The sequence below is a fragment of the Giraffa tippelskirchi genome, chromosome 13, assembly GCF_054371585.1.
Source record: "Giraffa tippelskirchi isolate mGirTip1 chromosome 13, T2T-mGirTip1v1.2.pri, whole genome shotgun sequence".
NCBI classification, from domain to species: domain Eukaryota; kingdom Metazoa; phylum Chordata; class Mammalia; order Artiodactyla; family Giraffidae; genus Giraffa; species Giraffa tippelskirchi.
This window is the reverse complement of record NC_137287.1, coordinates 89,312,387-89,325,943: the sequence shown is the minus strand read 5'-3', so window position 1 is coordinate 89,325,943 and position 13,557 is coordinate 89,312,387. Positions and strand designations below refer to the sequence as shown.

The following is a 13,557-nucleotide window of genomic DNA, read 5'->3' as shown; positions in this document are numbered from 1 at the left end:
GGGTGAGGAGGGTGAGAAGGAAGGAGAAACAAGCTGAGTCAATCATTTTGCCTGATCGTAAGACATTTACACATGGGAAAAATAAAAGTGTTAGAACATGAAGAAAAAAACATTTCCATGTTGGAATTATTCTCCCTCTTTTAGTAAAAGAACCTAATGGTTATCTACCTTACAATGCCACATTCTAATAAAGAAATTCATTTTGTAATCAAGATAACTTCAGAAGTAGCTCAGCTCCAAACATATCACAAGTGCAACAATTAGGAGCAAAAAGTTCAGACTGAACTAAATTAAAATCTGGTCTGGTGAGTTTAACCCTCTCAGAAGGCTGTGCCTCCTTTACTGTGCTCTAAAATTAGCTCTTACAGAAAAAGGAGAACTCTTTACAGGAATGAACTTTTACAAAAAGAGCATAAATGACCCAACCCTGCAGCAGTGTCTGTTTAACAATGTACTTTTAATAAACACAACTTTACTGCTTGTTTTCTTCTCTTCATTAGAAAAGTTGAATCAATGGTCTCATAGGAGTAATCACAATATATGTGATTTTCTTGCATTTACCAATCTGAAAAAAAATCCTTAAATATGAGAGAACTCTGCTACAGAGTACAAGCATGAAACCCAATTTGAAACTTGTGTCTTACACATTAGGATGAAAGCAAATGAGATTTAAATATATATACAAAGCTTTTTGCAACCTCAAGGAATCATCATAAAGATAATACAAGTTACTTAAATTAGAAGACCTAGATTATAATCCTTGTTTTTGCTATGGAAAGTATTAACTCCAGCAGGACCCTTTGAAATAATGGTGAAAGGAGTTTGTTGGCCACTTCTTGGTGGGTAACATCAACTGCAGCTCTATCACTGTAAAAACCTGTAAGATTGCTGAAATCTATGTAGAGTAGTGGGGCTACTTTAAGGCATTGTTTCTCTTTATTACCATCAAAAACACGATGCTCCTATCTTGCACTTCAGTATGTATTTTAGAGTTACTTTATGATACATGAAGGCTGCTTCATTAAAAACAAGTGTAAACACTTCTTTCCACAGATTTTAAACATGCATTTATGAAAATTTGTGCTTATCTGTGAAAACTGTACTAGTATGAATAAATTCTCCAAACCTCAATTTTTTAGAAGTACAATCCCTAGGAATATTAAATAAAATCAAAATTTTCCCTAAAGGTGCTGCCATTTAATTCCAGCTATTCTTCATCTGCCCAAATGCATGTGATAAACCAAAAAACAAAAAATTCTGTTAATAAATTAAAATTGATAGTCACCAAAGAATATTGACAACAGTAATAAGGTAAACACCATTTCCAAATTCTAAATAAGAACTTAACAATACAACAAAATATTAAAAACAGCCAACATCAACATGTTACAAACAGCCCTATGAAGCTGTTATTATTACTATCCCTCTTTCAGATATGAAGAAAGTGAAGCACCCAGAGGGTAATTTCTCATCAATAAGAAACCATGTCTACCTCTCTTCACACGCCCATTTTTTCACCTTAAAAAGTCAACTCATATCAACTTTTCAAAATACAGAATGAAATTTATTTCTAAGTGTAAGTTTCGAAGCGAAGTACACAAATCAAATGTTTGGTTGATTAATAAACTTGCTAATCTGATGCCTTTGAGAAAGTATTCCACCGTAGCAACTCAAGCAAAGTTCTATCAAGCGATTTCATGTAGCCTGATTACAAAACTGCCTTGCAGAATATTAAGTACAGAGAAAAATGACAAGCCACAACCATTTCAATTTCTGTAAACTACCCCGACTGTAAATTAGAAGGAGCCAGGTAGGTGGGAAAGTATGCAAATTGCACACTGTACATACTGACCTCCACAGAAATGAACATCACTCCTTCCCACTGTGGTCTTTGCAAACTACAACTGAGAACCTACTTCAAAAGCATTTTATATACTTAACACAAAATGAGACACCGGATAATTATAAGAAAAACTTTAAAAGGGAGAAAAACTTGAATGCTTACAATATTCGTCTTCACGTTGGTATTATCTTTTTTAAAAACCCTGACAGAAACTCATTTCCCTGTACAGTTCAGGGAAATCTTCGCGTTCCTTCCGTTCTCCAAAACTTGAAGCTTCCACTTAACACTTAGGGCAAGTTACAGCGCAGCCAAGCAAAGGGTCTCGAACGCACAGGATAGCTACCCTACAGAAAATCTCCTCAAGTTTCAACTCAGCCTAAATTAAAGACTATTTTACGTAGAAATGAGGGGGAAAGCAAGATGACCTGCACGGAAAATTGCAATACAAAATTACAGTGAAGTCTGAACAAGTCTTAAGTTTTACGTTCTGATTGGACACGATTGAGTAGCAGGTGGTGAGAGATTCCCGACCTGCCCCTTCCTCGAGCACAGGGCATCTTTAGAATTTTTTCCCATTTTTTCCAGACTGCGTGTGCTTAAGCCTCTCAGAGGAGAGTGGGCGCGTCCCAAGCACACCCGAAGCAACAGGATTCCACTTCCTGGTCCGAGGGACCCGGGCCCTCCCCGCCCGGCCAGCCGCGATCCCGGGCCCGGGCGGAGGGCAGGGCGAGGCCGCCGCAGTGCGGGCTGGACGGCTGCGCTGCCCGGACCCTGCCCCGGCCCCCAAGACCTCGGCACGGCCCTGCCCGGACCCAACCCTGCCCGCCGCCCCGACGTGGCCCCGGCGCGCACCCAGGCCCCTCGGCCCGCGCCCCGGCCCGGCCGCGCCAGCCCGGCCCTGCCCGGCCGCGTCCTCCGGGAAGATGGCGGCCCGTGACAGACGGGCGCGGCGCGGGTCCGAGGCGGCGGCCGGGCGCGGCGGGAGCGTGAGCGGGGAAGAGCGGCCCGCCCGCCGCGAGGCTCACCTGTCAGCGCCGCCACCGCCGCCGCCCGGCCGCCGACCGCCGCAACCCCGGTGCCCGGCGACCGCGCCACACGCGGACGGGCTGTGAGGGAGGGGCGGGAGCAGGGGCGCGGCCGGCCCGGACGAGCGGCGGGGGTCGGAGCGGCGCGGGCTGGCGGCGAGACAGCAGCGGCTCCTTCCCGTTTCAGGCCGAAAAGGTCTCAACCTCGCGACTCCAGAGCCCCAACGCTCCTTCCCGTTCGCATGAGAACACACAGCTCCCGCTTCCGGGACCTGCCGGAAGTCCCTCCCCTCGCGCTCGCGCGCCCGCTACTCCCCACTCGGTCCGCCGACAGGCGCTCGGCGCCCTTACGTCATGTCGACACGGCGTCTCGATTGGCCTCGCGCGGCTCCGGGTCCGCCCCCTCCTCTAGGCCTCTGGGCGCGCGTGCCCCTGCCGGTGGCGCCTGTGATTGGTGGGGGCGCGCACGCAGACCCGCCCCGCGCACGTAGCCCCCGCCCCCGCCCGCGCACGCTGTCTGCTCCGCCCCCCGCCTTAAGGGGAAAGAGGCGCGTCGGCTGGGGTCCCTGACTCCACCTCTTTCACTCAGGGACCGTAACTGCGGACGCCAGTCACCCTAAAGCCCTGAGCCCGCCCCTGTTAGCGACCCAAGTTCCCCTCGGCCCCAGACCCCGGCTCCTCACCCTCTCACCGATATCAGACTCCGCCCCGAGACTGTATGGCTGTTCAGTGGTTGGGTCGAGAGAGACCCCAAAGCGCGCTCTGGAGAAGGGGAAGGCGGCGCCCACTGCCCGTCAACCGGCTACGTTCTCCGGGCTTTCAGAGAAAATGCCGAAGACTGGGGACGTCTTCCCAAACCCGAGCTGGTGCCATCTACTCGACCCGTTCTGAGGGTAGGGGAAACGAAGTGAAGTGTGTTCACCGGTTTTAAGCCTGATTGCCGGCGTGCCTGCTGCGCCTGGACGTGCGTTGTGCAGACATGCATGCGGCCTGAAGGCTGCTCAGGGTCCCCGGTCCAGCCTCACCCGCGCACCGGCGCCTCTTAGCTCTGCCTTCTGAGGGCCCAGACACCCCCAAGGCGCGCCTCGGACTTCGACTTCAGGACTGGGAAGATGACGTATCGACACCGGTGCTGGGCGCTGACTTTCTGCTTTGAGATACGTTGTCACACCCCCTCTCTGAGAAACTTGCCGTTTCACTAGTGCTACTCGTGGCAATGTCCCTAAGATAATCACGTAAGACAGAGTTTCTCTAAGATTCAAAGCATGTCTCAATATATATTTCAAGGGCAGAAAGTCACCTTTGGCTTTCACTTACAAAGAGGACCTGTTGCCTACGTTGCGGAGCCCTTCTGAGGGACCTCTACATGGGACCTCCCAGACTGGGGCCCAGGAAGTCATCCCTAGGCGCAGTGATGTGGTCGTCCTTTGAAAGCTCGGGAACCCTCCGAAGTTGGCAAGTTAGACCTCCATTTTGTCTGCCTGTATCTGCGTCTGGCAGAAATTTTGATGCACGGATAAATTCCTGTACAAAAGACACTAAAGGATAGGAGAATGCTTTATATTAAAATGACGTCTATAATTTCCATTAGCAAAGGCGAAAAGGAAAGATATTCCTATCTGAATGCAGAGTTCCAAAGAATAGCAAGGAGAGATAAGAAAGCCTTCCTCAGCGATCAGTGCAAACAAATAGAGGAAAACAACAGAATGGGAAAGACTAGAGATCTCTTCAAGAAAATTAGAGATACCAAGGGAATATTTCATGCAAAGATGGGCTTGATAAAGGACAGAAATGCAGAAGAAGCAGAAGATATTAAGAAGAGGTGGCAAGAATACACAGAAGAGCTGTACAAAAAAGATCTTCACATCCCAGTTAATCACCTAGAGCCAGACATCCTGGAATGTGAAGTCCAGTAGGCCTTAGAAAGCATCACTACAAACAAAGCTAGTGGAGGTGATGGAATTCCAGTTGAGCTATTTCAAATCCTGAAAGATGATGCTGTGAAAGTGCTGCATTCAATATGCCAACAAATATGGAAAACTCAGCAGTGGCCACAGGACTGGAAAAGGTCAGTTTTCATTCCAATCCCAAAGAAAGGCAATGCCAAAGAATGCTCAAACTACCGCACAATTGCACTCATCTCACACGCTAGTAAAGTAATGCTCAAAATTCTCCAAGCCCTGCTTCAGCGATATGTGAACCGTGAATTTCCAGATGTTCAAGGTGGTTTTAGAAAAAGCAGAGGAACCAGAGATCAAATTGCCAACATCTGCTGGATCATCAAAAAACCAAGAGAGTTCCAGAAAAACATCTACCTCTGCTTTATTGACTATGCCAAAGCCTTTGATCACAATAAACTGTGGAAAATTCTGAAAGAGATGGGCATACCAGACCACCTGACCTGCCTCTTGAGAAACCTGTATGCAGGTCAGGAAGCAACAGTTAGAACAGGACATGGAACAACAGACTGGTTCCAAATAGGAAAAGGAGTATGTCAAGGCTGTATATTGTCACCCTACTTATTTAACTTATATGCGGAGTACATCATGAGAAACGCTGGGCTGGAAGAAGCACAATCTGGAATCAAGATTGCCAGAAGAAATATCAATAACCTCAGATATGCAGATGACACCACCCTTATGGCAGAAAGGGAAGAAGAACTAAAGAGCCTCTTGATGAAAGTGAAAGAGGAGAGTGAAAAAGTTGGCTTAAAGCTCAACATTCAGAAAACTAAGATCATGGCATCTGGTCCCATCACTTCATGGCAAATAGATGGAGAAACAGTGGAAACAGTGTCAGACTTTATATTTTCAGCTCCAAAATCACTGCAGATGGTGATTGCAGCCATGAAAGTAAAAGATGCTTACTCCTTGGAAGGAAAGTTATGACCAACCTAGATAGCATATTTAAAAGCAGAGAAATTACTTTGCCAACAAAGGTCAGTCTAGTCAAGCTATGGTTTTTCCAGTGGTCATGTATGGACTATAAAGAAAGCTGAGCCCCAAAGAATTGATGCTTTTGAACTGTGGTGTTGGAGAAGACTCTTGAGAGTCGCTTGGACTCCAAGAAGATCCAACCAGTCCATCCTAAAGGAGATCAGTCCTGGGTGTTCATTAGAAGGACTGATGTTGAAGCTGAAACTCCAATACTTTGGCCACCTGATGCAAAGGGCTGACTCATTGGAAAAGACCCTGATGCTGGGAAAGATTGAGGGCAGGAGAAGAGGGCGACAGAGGATAAGATGCTTGGATGGCATCACCAGCTCAATGAACATGGGTTTGGGTGGACTGTGGGAGTTGGTGATGGACAAGGAGGCCTGGCGTGCTGTGGTTCATGGAGTTGCAAAGAGTCAGACATGACTGAGTGACTGAACTGAACTGAACTGAACTGAACAGTGGATAAATATGATGGACCCATCTTAACTGAGGGTGAAAGTTGGCATTTCCAGTAATGGTGTCCTGCTGATGTCACGTGATATCGGTTATGTCATGTTCCAGTCAAGCCCAAACTAACCATGATGGACAATCACAAACTCAAACTGAGGGCATGCTACAAAACTGTCACTCTTCAAAAATATGAGGGCAGCGGACTTCCCTGGCAGTCCCTGGTTAGAACTCGGCACTTTTGCGGCAGACAGCTAGGGTTCAACCCCTGATCCAGGAACTAAGATCCCACAACCCTCACAGTGCAGCCATAAAAGGCAGTGAAAAGTTGTGGAACTTTTCAAAATTTAAGGAGACTAAGGAGACATGGCAACTAAATGTAATGTATGATCCAAGACTAGATCCTTGATCAGAATAAAATTTACTATAGAGATCATAATTAGAATCTCAGTATGGAGTCTTCCAATCTTACAATCAAAGTTCAATTTTCCAAATTGGACTTATTCGTAAATTGTTTTATGGCTCAGTAAGAAGATGTCTTTGATCTTAGAAGATATAAACTGACGTATTTAGAGGTGAGGGATCAAGACATCTGCAAGTTTCTCTCTGTCAGGATACATTTAACAGGAGGCTTCCTGTGTGCTGTTTTCAGTCTTGCATGAATTCTATGTTCCTTAACAGCACCTGAATACAGGTGCCAGAGGGCTGGCAAGCCGTTTTCGGGGATAATAGAAATTCATGTATCTCATTCGTATGGAAAGTCCATACGGTGAACAACAGCCATTTACAACTCTCTTCCTTTCTGACATGTAAAGTAACTTTTACAACCCCCTCTCTTGAGAATGATTCTAGCCTCTGGCTTTCTAGATGACTTCTTAGATTTTTGATCCCTGTCTCTGCTGAAAAGGGCTATCTTATAAGAGAGTATATATATGCCCACAATATGTTGAATAAACACCTTTGTTCCATCAGAGCACTGGTCCCCGTGTCTTTCCTTATTTTCTCTCTCTCTCTCCTCACTCTCGCTCTCGCTCTAGCTGTCTCCCCCTCTCCCTTTCAGGCTGCTTCCATGGAGCACAGGTGTCCACCGTGTCTACTTACTTGCCCGGGCTTTCAAGACCTCTTCGAGAGGGTGCCCTGAGCCTACGTAGATGGTGCTAGCTCTTTGTCCTAGAGTTATATTGGCATACTGTGTAAACCAGGAAATATCAGCCTCTTTTCTTCATTCTTTCACTTTCTTATCGGTCGACTCTGTACCCTCAAGTTCCGGTCCATTAAAGGACCACAGCACTCTCAAATAGTTTAGTGGAATACACACATACACACTTAACACAGAAAGAGAATACAACAGAACCTTAATTGGTGAACTAGGTGTGGGATATGTAAGTGTTTGCAACTTGCCTGTAGATATAAGGCTCGTCAAGCAGAAAGTTTTGCTTTAGATACATATTTGTTGTTGTTTAGTGGTCAATCGTGTCTGACTCTTTGCAATACCATGGACTGTAGCCTGCCAGGCTCTGTCAAGGGAATTTTTCAGGCAAGAATACTGGAGTGGGTAGCCATTCCCTTCTCCAGGGGATCTTCCCCACTCAAATCTGGGTCTCCTGCATTGCAGGAAGATTCTTTACCATCTCTGCCACCAGGGAAGCCCTTAGACATATACACTGAAGTATTTGTGAAAGACACTGTATTATGTATAGCTAGCATCTGATTCCAAACCATCTAAAGGAAGGTGGTCAGCAGGAATACATAAGAAATAATGGGACAAGCTAATGTGTTGAAAATTGTTGAAAGCTGTTGATGGATACGTGGGGGCTCATGAAACTCTTCTCCCTACTTTTGAATATGTTTTTAAATTCCTCATGATAATAAAAATATGGTGATAAAATGGAGGGTTTCAATTCATTACAAATATTCCATGAGCACGTGTGGCCCAAAAAGCAGTCAGAGAGGAGGACTGCATTTCCCAGGATGCTCCACAGCCCTCCCTCAGGAGGAACAATACGGCCAAACCTCTGGGTCTGGAAACTGAGAGGCCGGGAGGGTGGGACAGAGTTGTGTCCACAGGTGCCAGCCCCCAGGGGGAGAAGGCCTGAGGGCCTCCAGGGGAGATGAGTTTTGGCAACAAGAGCCATATCTAGACAGAGTTTCTGGGAACTTTTCTGTGTAGCATACTTTGTAACACCCTGGAGCTAGTTCCTAGTAGAGACCTAGTAGATGCTTCTGTAGTTGGATTGTATTTTTCTTTGAAAGTAGCTCTGTTCTCAGCCAAAGGTGCTTCCTGTAATGGCAGCTTAAATTCCTACTATTTTTGGCAATATCTTCTTGGATAGTTGACCTACATACTCCCATCTGCACTGAGGCGAATGTGTCACTCCAGGCCTCAGAAAAGATGATGTTTTCACTATGATTGCTGCCTGCCTGTCACTCTCATTGAAAGCAAGATGAGTGGATGAATAATGAGAGACGTCCCCATTTGGATGTTTCAGGCAGAGAACTAGACTTAAGAAGCATGCTGTTTTTATTAGATTGAGAAAGTTTTGACTTCCTGGAGATCTGGCAAAGTGCACATTCTCCTCAGCCCCACATCAATGTCCCTCAGAGGTGTTCCTCTAAGGGGAAGGAAGGTTGCTGTCTAGACACCCTTGTCTCCAGAGTTCTAGACTGTGTGTGGCTACCACCTGACGCTGCTTTGTGTTCTTCTCTGTGGCACTCCTGGCTTCCTTGGACCATCTTCCCCAGGCTGGAGATGGCCCCACACACTCTAGGATGGAGCACGAGTGCCAGGGGTGCTGTGATGGGTTCTCAGGCGTCTCCTGAGAAGCGTGCCTCTCACCCCCACCCCCACCCCAGGCTCCTCTGAGGAGGACCCCTCAGTACTTTAAGAGCTGGGCAGCTCCTGTTGCTGCCTAGTGGTGATGAGCTGTCAGGGTCAAGGGAGGGAGCCTCTAAACAGAGTTAGCCCCCTTACCACAACCACCTGGAGGGGCCTGAGGTTACCCCCCCTGATCCTGAACTGACTGGAGTTTTCTGAGCACACTGAGCCACTCCACCTCTGTGTGTTTCCCTTCTGAGACTCCCCTCTTCCTTCCGGCTGGTTGTCTTCCACAGTTTCCACGACTCAGCTCAGACCCTTTGACCTCTCCAGGAAGCCTTCTCTGAATACCTGTCCCAGCCCCTCCCCGGGGTGTCAGGGCCATCCATGGCTCTGCATCACAGTTCCTGCTGCATTGAGTAGGAGCACCAGTTTGTGTGGTCGTTTATCTCCTCCTTAGAAATTTTGCAAATGCAGGAACTTCATTCATCCTCATTGTTGTTCACAGTGACGGGTCATTCATAGATGTCTGCTGAACTGAACTCATTCCAGCTCTGTGAGCTCACCCACCAGCCCCTGGCAGATTTTTGTCCTTTCTCAGTGAGCTGCTTCTGACACCATTCACCACAATGAGTCCAGCGGGCTTGGAATCCTTATCATTTGCACATTTCCCCCCGCCTAGATTCCATGGTAATAGCTATTTTTGTTTCCTTGTTTATTTGTTTTGATATCATAACCTTTGGAGAAGGAAATGGCAACCCATTCCAGTATCCTTGCCTGGAGAATTCCATGGACAGAGGAGCCTGGCAGTTTGCAGTCCATGGGATTGCAAAGAGTCAGACACGACTGAGTGACTTAACACAATGACCATCATAACCTTAAATACCATATACTACAGTTGTGTGGCTGAGTATTTTCCACACATCAGCATTTTCCTCTGGATATATTTTTAGTCACTTTGATCAGACTTGGGAGACTGTTTCCTTGACTTGATTAGCGCAACACTTAAGTCTCATCAGAAGCACAGCCGTCACTGTCAGACACAGAACACCAGGCCTGCCGCTGCAGCCTGAGGGACAACTGGAGTTCCATTTGGAGGTATCTTTGAACTCACTGTGTAGCCATCATGAGCAAAGCTCACCCTCCCAAGTTGAAGAAACTTATGGACAAGACGTTATCACCAAAATTAAAAGGTGGCAGACATGTCCAAGGAATATTGTGGGGATTTGACCCTTTATGAAATTTGTGATGGATAACTGTGTGGAAGTGGCAACTGGTGGGCAACACAACAGTACTGGGATGGTGGCAATATGAGGAAATAGCGTCACCATGTTAGAAGCCTGGGAAGGAGTACGAACAATGGCTATGTCACCAGAGAAATCAACAGCATGCATCCCCTCTCCACACTTCACTATGAGAAAAATTGACTCGGGTACATTTTCTTACTGAACTTTTTTGTTAAATAAGCTTTCATAATAGTCATCAAACAAAAAAAAGAAACATGGCAGGCACCACAGTTGGAGTTGCCACCAAGAAAGTGAGTCTAAACCAGTGTATGTCCATTCTTTTTACCTTCAGTTTGTAAGGGTAACATCTTCTGACCTTGTCCCCTGACTCTGGGTGTATTACCCTGTTTGAATACACAATCTCCACACATTTGTTAACATGAACAAATATGCAACATCTACACACATAAAGACAAATATGCATCTCAAATTTTTCATTATGTCAGATGTTTCAATTTATCTTTTTCTTTGGAAATATCTCCTCACATTCAGGATTAGAATATTTCTCTAACAACCAAGTTTCATCAAAGTCCTAGTGAAATAGCCATTGTCTTACATATGGGAAAAGTGAGCTAATGTAGGGTTTTCATGCTTTCGAAAAAAAAAAACCAAGACCCGTAGTAAGAAATACATTTTATAGTACAAACCATTATGCACACGTGCACGTGCGCACATACACACACACACACGTACACACACATACACATGAAGCCAAAGTTTCATGAAATATTGTTAATGGTGGCACATCTTTGTGAATGTACTTAATGCCACAGATTGTACACTTAAAAATGATTAAAATGGTAAATTTTATGTTATATATATTTTACCACAGTTTTTTAAAAGTTCTATGAGATAATATTTACTCTTACTTTATGCCATTTTCTTTGATCTCTTCTATTTTTGTTAATTCTAGTCATCATCCTTTAAGTTGATTTGTGACTCACCATGATCACAACGGGCTGGTGAAATGCTGACCTGAGGACCTGGAAGCTGAACTTGTTCACTCCATTTTCATACAGTTTACTGGGCTCATGGCTTTTCCAAAGCATTTGAAATAGCTGCTGCTCCAATGTTCCTGCCTGGAGAACCCCATGGATGGAGGAGCCTGGCAGGCTACAGTCCATAGGGTTTCGAGAGTTGGACATGACTGAGAAACTTTAATTATCACTATTCAGTTCAGTTCAGTTGCTCAGTTGTGTCCGACTCTTTGCAACTCCATGAACCGCAGCACGCCAGGTCTCCCTGTCCATCACCAACTCCCAGAGTTTACTCAAACTCATGTCCATTGAGTCGGTGATGCCATCCAGCCTTCTCATCCTCTGTTGTCCCCTTTTCCTCCTGCCCTCAATCTTTCCCAGCATCAGGGTCTTTTCCAATGAGTCAGTTCTTCGAATCAGGTGGCCAAAGTATTGGAGTTTCAGCTTCAGCATCAGTCCTTCCAATGAATATTCAGGACTGATTTCCTTTAGGATTTACTGGTTGGATGTCCTTGCAGTCCAAGGGACTCTCAAGAGTCTTCTCCAACACCACAGTTCAAAAGCATCAATTCTGCGATGCTCAGCTTTCTTTATAGTCCAACTCTCTCATCCGTACATGACTACTGGAAAAAACATAGCCTTGACTAGATGGACTTTTGTAATTATTACTGTGAATAAAAAGGAGTGAGTAAAATCAAGCTAGCAATTCCCTGTATACGTGTGTATGAAACTGAATGAAAACTGAAACATTCACTCAGTGGTGTTCAACTCTTTGTAACCCTGTGAACTATAGCCCATCAGGCTCCTCTGGGATTTTCCAGGCAAAAATACTAAGTGCATTGCCATTTCCTTTTCCAGAGGGTCTTCTCCACACAGATCTCCTGCATTGCAGGCAGACTCTTTACAGTCTGAGCCACCAGGGAAGTCCATGTGTGTATAAGTCACTATTTTTGAAAGCCAAGTTTGGGGCCATGTTTAGAAAATATGATGTAATTGTATAAATTATATCTTAACTTGCAAATCTTCCCTTCTTTAATTTGATGTCTGTAAGTATGTGATTCTGTTGATTACTATTTTTATCCTTAGCACTAGAGGTTATAAATTCTGAAAGCATCTTCAGGGATCAGAGAGTGAACAGAAACATGGGGACTGGCTGGGGTGACATAAGGGAGTTTGCCCAGCCTGGAGGTGCTCAGAGTCCATTAAAAACAAACACGCAAACTGCTGTGTCCATGGGGGTCTTTATGTAACCCACAGCCTGTGTTTGAGATCTCACTTACACACAGTTGTTTCAAGAGGTTTGACCATGAAAGCAAAGAAGGGGGAAGAAGTAGCAGGTTCAGGGAGTGACCATGGAGTGACAGGAGAGACTTTTAAGAAGCAGAAGACTTGAGTGCACAGAATGGGAGCATAGCAAACATCACAGCAGTGTACTGAACTGTTGCAATCCTGCTTTTGGATCTGTAATATTAATACTGAAGAGGGTGTTATTTGTAGTTCCTGTCAGTAATGCAGAATTTTATCCAGCACTCCATAGTGCTTTTATATAATATTAGTAATTATGACTGCCATGTCTTTACCATTTTGAATGTATAAGATGTTTACCACTGCACAGTCTCATATCCCTAAAATGACAGTGGAATGTCAATTACCATCATTTCCACTGTATAGATAAGGAAAGGGAACCCAGAGAGGTAAACTAACCTGCCAGCAAGTGGAAACCCAGACCTCCAGACTCTGTACATTTTCCACCGCCCCATACTGTGTTCCACATCTCTGCCCACAGAACGGAGGTCCAATCATGGAAATCTCACATCTCACTAGGTGGAAATTTTTTCTGCTATACCTTACCTAATGTGGCAAAGTGGAAGACAAATAACTTTCTATATAAAGAAGCAATCAAACTTGCACTCCCTTCAGCAGCACATATACTAAAATTGGAATGATACAGAGAAGCTTTGCCCAAGGATGAGATGCAAATTTGTGAAGCATTCCATATATTTAGGACCTACTGTATACCACAGGGACTTCTGCCCAATAATCTGAAATGACCTATATGAGAAAGGAATCTAGAAGGGAGTTGATGTATGCATGTACAACCGATTCACTTTGTTATACACCTGAAACTAACATTACATTGTAATCAACTATGCTCCAATAAAAATTTTTTTAAAAACCTACAGAAAATTGTTATAAGAAAAAAAGAAAAAGAATTAACCAGGCTTATT

The 13,557-nt window shown here is 45.1% G+C and overlaps 1 protein-coding gene and 2 pseudogenes across 7 annotated transcripts in view; 2 read left to right on the top strand and 1 right to left on the bottom strand.

The window, feature by feature from the left end:
* LARP4B (La ribonucleoprotein 4B) overlaps positions 1–3,129 on the bottom strand; it is a 95,686-nt gene extending 92,557 nt beyond the window's left edge. For all 7 annotated transcript variants that reach the window (XM_081560677.1, XM_081560678.1, XM_081560683.1 and 4 more), the window contains exon 1: positions 2,869–3,129. The gene's annotated coding sequence lies outside the window, so the exon portion shown is untranslated. The remainder of the gene's footprint in view (positions 1–2,868) is intronic.
* Positions 3,130–10,192: 7,063 nt separating this feature from the next.
* LOC145530969 (small nuclear ribonucleoprotein G pseudogene) lies at positions 10,193–10,515 on the top strand (annotated as a pseudogene).
* A 2,721-nt stretch (positions 10,516–13,236) lies between these two features.
* Positions 13,237–13,332, top strand: LOC145533572 (U6 spliceosomal RNA; annotated as a pseudogene).
* Positions 13,333–13,557: the final 225 nt, after the last annotated feature.